This window comes from Arachis stenosperma, chromosome 9, assembly GCF_014773155.1.
Source record: "Arachis stenosperma cultivar V10309 chromosome 9, arast.V10309.gnm1.PFL2, whole genome shotgun sequence".
In the NCBI taxonomy this organism is placed as follows: Eukaryota; Viridiplantae; Streptophyta; class Magnoliopsida; order Fabales; family Fabaceae; genus Arachis; species Arachis stenosperma.
The window spans coordinates 151,632,896-151,640,914 of record NC_080385.1 but is presented as its reverse complement, the minus strand read 5'-3'; the positions used below and the strand labels follow the sequence as shown (position 1 = coordinate 151,640,914).

General features: G+C 30.6%; 1 long non-coding RNA gene across 1 annotated transcript; it reads right to left on the bottom strand.

Moving 5' to 3' along the window:
- Window positions 1-1,821: 1,821 nt before the first annotated feature.
- Window positions 1,822-3,739, bottom strand: LOC130951839 (uncharacterized). The gene is made up of 3 exons (XR_009074116.1): window positions 3,398-3,739; window positions 2,893-3,002; window positions 1,822-2,376 (listed from the first exon to the last, which is right to left on the bottom strand). It is a non-coding gene; the product is annotated as an uncharacterized LOC130951839 (long non-coding RNA).
- Between the last annotated feature and the right edge of the window lie 4,280 nt (window positions 3,740-8,019).

Sequence of the window (8,019 nt, the reverse complement as noted above, 5' to 3'; positions counted from 1 at the left end):
CGGGAAGAATCTCGCTTTCACACGTGCAGAAGCTCAAAAGTTTAGAAAAATTTCCTATAAAGCACGTTCTTCCCGAATGCAGTGGCTTATATACGCCATCGGGTGTATCTCGGATGCTGTGCCACTGTCCTGAATCTTCATGCGTATCTCGGATGCACTGGTCCAAATAAGAAAACAGGCGTATCTCGGATGCAGTGTATTCGATATACGCTCATGTACATATCAGGGTTGCATCAGAGATATGACTCGCACACCCCGTATCACAGAGCGGGGTCAGTGCACTCGAGATGTGGCCATTTTTAGGATAAATCCTCTGTATCCGAGATGTGACTAAATACGCATTATGGTAAATTCTTCAACATTTATTTAAATCGATAAATACTATATTTATTTAATTTAAATAAAAAAATCTGAAATTATATCTCAGTTAAAAATTTAAAGTATTATTTGAATTGATTTAGTAGTCACAAAAAAATTTTGATTTAGTGTAAATTCTAATAAAAAATCATTAGTCAGTGAAAGTCAGTGAGTGGAAGAAGAAATAGTATTAATAGTGGGTAGTTAAAAAAAGGTAACCGTGTTAATAGTGGGCAGTTTAACGGTGTCACTTATATGCTTTCACTTATTTCAATGGTTTGCAGAAGTAAACGTGTTAATATTAAACATGTTAATAGTGTTAACAGTGACAAGTTTAAATTTAAATTAGTTTCTACAAAAATAATGTGCTGATTTAAATTGGACAATTTCAAATTACGTGATACGTCTATTAATATTTTAAAACCACATATTTCTCCTGTTATTTTGAAACCTTCCATCTTCTTTGTTATTTAAAATTGTTCATCTTTCCTATTTTTTGAAACATACCATTTTTAAGAGTTTGATCCAATTTAAATTATTAATATTTTTTATTATTTTAAAAGATTATACTTTTATATTTATAAATACACATATCTCGTTTATACGGTAAATGAAATATATATATATTTTTTGAATTCTATATATCTCTTTTACCGTGTAAATGAAATACATTCATAATTATCTCGTAGTGACCAATTGGTGTGCGAAATTGAACTTCACAATATTCGCACAGATAGATCGGCAAGTGCATCGGGTCGTCCAAGTAATACCTCAAGTGAGTGAGGGTCGAATCCCATGAGGATTGTCGGATTGAGCAAGCAATGACTATCTTGCAAATCTCAGTTAGGTGATTAGAAAAGGTTGATGGTTGTTTGAAAGCATAAACGGAATAAATAAATAACGAAATACCAGTGATAAGAATACAGTTAAGGCTTCGGAGACGCTTCTCCTTTCTGAATTAACTTTTCTTACTATTCTACTTCAATAACGTATGATTCATTCAATGGCAAGCTGTAAATGATTAACGTCGGGGCTAGTGGTCATTAATCTCTTCTGCTTCAGATCAAACGCCGGTGCTAATGGTCATCCAATTTGAACGAAGATGAAGCTCTAGCAATTCAATCTCTGATGATCCTACTCAAAACGCCACAGACAAGATCGGGTCTTCCGGGTCGGAGAATGACACTTTATGATTCTAGCATATACCACAAAGGCCTTAATCACCTCAGATCCTGGCTAAACTGAAGTCTCCAAGTCCCCAACGGAATTGTGGATTAGCCGTCTAAGAGATGTATAATCAAGCTTGTGATTGAGTGCTATCCTGCTAGGGACTCGCAAGAATCCATGTAAAAAATGGGTCATACTCTCGTTCCACTCGGTTTCATTAGATTGAAGAACGAAGATACATCTTAGAATGGAATCAAACACAGATTGAAATAGAAACAGTAATATTATTAATCCATGAGAATCAGCAGAGCTCCTAACCCTAACTTAGGAGGTTTAGTTGCTCATAACTTACAGAAAATAGTAAAATGTTCGAATGGGGTGGTAGAAGATCCTAGACAAGGGTGACCTTCTCCTTTAAATACTAATCTAATAACTAGAGATTACAGAAATAAGATAGACTGGACTCTTAGTACTAAAATCTGCTTCCTGGTCCCACTTGGTGAGTGTTTGGGTTGAGCTTGGGATGTAGTCATGAGCTGGGACTCCCCTTGGGGCGTTGAACACCAGCCTTGGTCCTTTGTAGGCGTTGGACGCCAGACAATGGGTGATGAGGGCGTTGAACGCCAGTTTTGGGCCATCATTTCTAGAGCAAAGTATGAACTATTATATATTGATGGAAAGCCCTAGAAGTTTGCTTTCCAACACCATTGAGAATGCTCTATTTGGACCACTGTAGCTCCATATATGCTCGTTTGAATGCACGGAGCTCAGAATTTGATAGTATTTGTAGCTCTTTCTCTGTCTCTGGAATCAGCTTTTTCTCACAGCTTGCCAGAATCACCCAAAAATTACCTAAAATCATAGGAAAAACACAACAACTCAAATTAGCATCCAAAAAGTAATTTATGCACTAAAACCTACTAAAACTTAATAAAACTAACAAAACATAACTAAAACACTAAGAAAATAGTACTAAAAAGTGTATAAAATATCCGCTCATCACCAATATAAACGAAGTAAATCAATGTGATGTAAATTGATAAATATGCTACAAATTATATATTTAATTAAAATAATTAAATTATTTATTAAAAAAAACGTATGTCTTAGTACGTTCTCTTGGAACTCTGTAAACGGGAGTCAGAACCTACGTCGGGTGAAGAAAATCTCATAAATCCACAGGTAGTTGGGTCGGGTGCCCGCATCATGGTTTATGTGACAAAGTCAATCATTGTGACCTGGAACCGATAGTATGTAAAGGTTCCCTATATCCGAGTTAAAGATAACCCCGGATTCTCGTAACTCATCTAACTCCTCTTGAGTGATAGTGGATTTCACTTCTTTAGAAGCTCAGGAGTATATGCCTACCTTATTAGCTGGATTAGGTTGGGGTCTCAGTTGCCTCGCGGTACCAACACGTTCGCGATTGGAAATAACCTTCCTTCTTGGCATCTTAGAAAATTTACAGGAGCACCACCCTATATTACAGAAGAAAATGTTCGAAAATCACTAAAGAAATTCAAAGAATAATCTATCAATTTTTGGAAAACCCAAAAAGAATAAGACAAACCTAAATCAGCACTACTCAAATTAGGAAAAACTAAAAAAAGTAGTACTCCTACTATGTTTGCCTAATCAAAGCTACTAGGATAAAATCCACCAAAATCATTTAATGAATGCATGCTATAATAGAGAAGAGCAAAATTCCAGAAAAGTGGAAAATTTTGCAAAAATTCTTGAGGATTCAAACAAAGTAAGAGACCAGGTAAGCATGATTTGAAAGTAAAAAGGGAGAGGAAAAAAGTTTCTTATTTGATTAATGAAGAATGCCAAAAAAAAATGTGCTTGAATAAAGAAGAATGCTTTTTCCTACTGAATGCTTGTTTCAATGAAGGAAATTGAAGAACGAGGCACTTTGAATTGACACGGAAGGAAATGAAGTTTCAGGGATTTCTTTTGAGGGATTTGGCTGTGGTGATGAAAGTATAAAGTGGTTCTTAAAGGACACTTTAAAATTATTCTAAATGTGTGGCTGTTGTTCAATCGTATAAGTGAGTTTGTGTATTTATATTCTTATCCAAAGTTTATAATAATTATTGTTCGGTTTCTCGTGTGCCGGACGGATCAGATCAATGTGTTCCGGGATTGCGATGGTGGTGACGGGTTCTGGAACGGACTCTAGAAGGAGGTGCTTTGCCTGCGCTGGTAGGAGGACGAAGCGGTGGGGCCACCTGCAAGGACTCCAACGCTCAAGTCAGTGTCAGTACAAAGGACGGCTATTAGGGTTAGTGTAAGTGACGTACCTCTGGAGAGAGGTAGGTCCCTCCCCTTTTACAGTCTGTACTTAGATTGTACTCGGGTGGACCCCTAGTAGCCAGATCCACCTACCTGGAAGTTTCTACTAGCTGTCCAGATTTCATGTGAATGGGGAGGTGACGTGCGGGTCACCTCCCGGCTCGAGGTCGGCACGTTGTTCGGGTCGGCCATCCATAACCGGACCTGCGTCTCTAGCGGGTTGGAGCGGAACAGTGCCCCCAACGCGCCGATTTCAGAGCAAAACGCTCGAGGCTGGCGCGTTCGAGCTACTCGCACCCTCTTCGGTCGAGTTCTTTCGAGCTCGGGAATCCGTCGATGGAGACCGTGCTCTCGCGCGCGTGTGTGGCTCGATTCGCTATTTGGGGTGTCACTTCGAGTTTTGTGGTAGGCATTTAATACCCATTATGACTGATTTGAAAATCAAGAAGAAAGACCATCATGCTCCTACCTTTTCGCACTCCCTTATTGACGATTACCATTTCGTGTCTCTTCCAAAACTCCTTCTACTCCCTCTTTGTCATTCTTCACACTCTCACTTTTTCCTCCGCTACTGCTCTCTTTTTGAATCTGCTCTTTGTGGGATTCGCCAAACTCTTCTTTGTTCCGGTCCAGCTTATCCCTTTGTTTTTATTCTTTTATATTTTTTTTGATAATATTTTTTGTCTTTTTATATTAAGACAAATAGTCAAAAGGCTTGCAAACCAAAAACAATGCAGAATTCAAGTAGCCCAAAATCTCATCCAGGAAAACCCATATCTAGGAAAGCCCATATGTAGCCCATGTCATGTGTCCTACTCCGTAAGATTCATGCAACGGAACTTCAACTAGTCCAACACTCCTGCATTCCGTTACTGTCACATAAACATGAAAATTTGTAATTTTAAATAGTAAAATATTTATTATTTTTTAAATTTTTATATAACTTTTATCAACTAATTTTTATTTATCATAAATTTTATTAAATTAAAAAAAATTTCGCTCCAAAAATTATTTACATGATAATTTTTCATAAATAGACATATCATAGTAATTAGTGGAACATATAACCATATTTTCCAAAGCTAATTAATCTAATATTCATAACCTAATTATCACTCTACTCAAAAACAAAACATGACAAGTAAATAACAAGGCTGGAGATAGAAGTAGAAAGAAAATATAATGGTGCTTTGAGTCTCAGGATGACAAAGTATTGTTACTTTATTAGTAAATGGTTGTGGTCAGAAAAAATACATTATTTCTTTATTATATATACTACGATATTAATAGATAATAAAATAATAAATATAAAATTAACTCAATATATCCAAATGTGTTTACTAATGATATACTTTTTATTTGTTAAATATGTGTAAAAGAAAAAGAAATTAGTTAATGGTTTAATCAATTTGGATGTCTTCATATTTTTATCAAATTTATAAATATATAGGTTATTGTATTTTAAAAGATTATAATGAATTTTACATTTTACAAAAATTTGTGATAAGATCTCGGCCATTATAAAAATGTCGAAAGAAAACAATATTTTTATTTTATCCCTCCTAAGAAACTTTCTCTAGTTCACAAAATAGCCCTTTGTTCTAGCTAATGAATCCCCTAGCTTTTATTTCCTCCAAATAAATTATTACTTGGAATCAGATAGAATGAAACTCAAGGTCCTAAGTTTCAGCAGTCCATAGATATTAGGAGTTTCAGTAATATTTTTAAAGGTTTTTATGGTTTTTTTTTTTTGGACATAAAATGTTTTAATGTTAAAATATCTATTATAGCCGTGGTAAATTTGATTGGGTTTTTGGTTGCATAGTGTTACTCACAGTTAATCTAGTGAAAACAATAAACTCAGCTCTAATATGTTTCCCACTTCTACATGAATGGACAAATAAAGATTGTTTCGGTTACAAATAATGTTGGTCTAAATATATTGAAATTTTTTTAAATATAATTGAAACATCAATGTTTCAATAATTTTAACAGTTAATTTTAATTAATATATATTATTATATTTTTTATAATTGATGAGATCAACCGTCAAAATTACTAAAACATCGATATTTTAGATATATTTAAAATTCTTTCTCAAAATAATTGTGTTGTTCTTGTAAACTCTTAATGAATGAGTCACATCAAAAAAAATGGAAATTCTGATAAAGAAAATATCGTAAACATCTAAAAATTACAAAAATTAAAAGTAGGACAACATTAGGTACATAAAATACAGAAGAATTGGTGGAAGATCGGTAAGTAAGAATAAAGATTAAAAACTAAACATGATAAGCGAATAAAAAGGTTGTGGATAGAAGCAAAAAGAAAACATAATTGTTCTTTCTTTGGGTATCCAGAGGGAAAAGTATTATTACTTTATTAGTTAATCACTGTGGTCAAGAAAAAAAACTATGATGCTAGCTGATCAAATTATTTTGGTAATTAAATTTAATTAAATTAATCTAATAATTTATTCACATAATAAACACTAATTGAAGAAGAATGGAAGAGATCCATAAGAAGAAGAAGAAAAAATTGATTGAATTTAATTACAAAAATAATTTATTCATCTAATATTTCTCAAAAAAGAAATCTCTTTATTATATACTACGATATTAATAGATAATAAAATAATAAATATGAAATTAATTCATTATAGTTTAATGTGTTTATTAATTTACTTTTTGTTTGTTAAATATGTGTAAAAGAAAAAAAAATGAGTTAGTGATGTAATCAATTTGGATTCTTCATAATTTTGTCAAATTTATTAATAGGTTATTGTATTTTAAAAGTTTGTAATTAAATATTTCATATTTTATAAAATTTTGTGAAAAGATGTTTGCCATTACAAAAATGTGTAAAGAAAACGAAATATTTTTATAGGTATATTCTTATAAAGGCTTAGTTGAAAGAAATTGTAAACAATAAGAACTTGATTACAAATAAAAGTAATAAATTAGAATTTCACATAAAAATAAAATATTTTCATTTTTTTTTCTGATATTGAATGAATTAATAACATACTATTAATAAAAGAGAATATATTTAATGTAATATTTTTTAATCGGATGCATTACTTTTATTCAGCTTACTAATATATTTAAGAAAAATAATCAAGAGTCTTAAAACTATCTTTCTAATTATTTTCCTAATTTATTTAAAAAAAACTTTGTATTTTTCATAATTTGTATGTTTTCAAATATATATATATATATATATATATAGCTGGAAAATGAATTACAATTCTTAATGATTACTCTATAATTAAATTCATATAATATAATTATAAAATATTTATGTTTTAATTTTTTTATCTGAAAATACCTAATTGTCTTCTATTATATTTTCATAATAATAAAAGACAAATAGACTTCACCCAATTTAAAAGAAATATGAAACATTGATGTATAATTTAATTTGTGATTCAGTCTTTATCATCACTTAATTTTTTTTTTAATTTAGTTCGTATAAGTATATACTTAAATTCGGTCTTTATCACTAGTATTTATAATTTAAAACTAAAATTATATATAAATACTAAAAAAATTAAATATGTATATAAAAAATATGTTTATATAAAATAATAGAAATTTAATTTATAATTTTTTTAAAATAATTAAATTTGTTATATGCTTTTAATTTAATTTTGATATAACGTTAGATGAAAGATTTTATATATCTGTTTAATTATGTGTTGTAATTAAAATATTTTTCTATTACTATTTTAAAAAAATATATTCTAAATTAGTAAATTAATCAATTTATTTTAAAATTTTATATACAACATAGGTACATATAATAGAACAAAAGATAAAAAACAAATAATAAGAATGATTAAATCGATAATAAAATAAAATATATAAAGTCATGAAAAGAATAAAACATTATATTAATACTTAAACTATAATTATTTGAATTAAAATTTATAATTGATAATATCAAAAAGAGAAACAATGAAATTAGAAGATACATAGAGTCATGGATAGCTATATAAAAAAAACATGGAGAATTTGAAAATTACCTTTTGATGAAGAGAAGATGACAATTAGACAAGGAATAAAAAAAAGAAGGTTGAAAATATAAAAAATAAGAAGAGGGTTTAAAGGAATAAAGGAGTGACGGTACAAAAACTAAATTTGATTAGATTAAATAATAGTCAAAATAATAAAAAATAAAAAAGTGAATTTAAGACTTTGG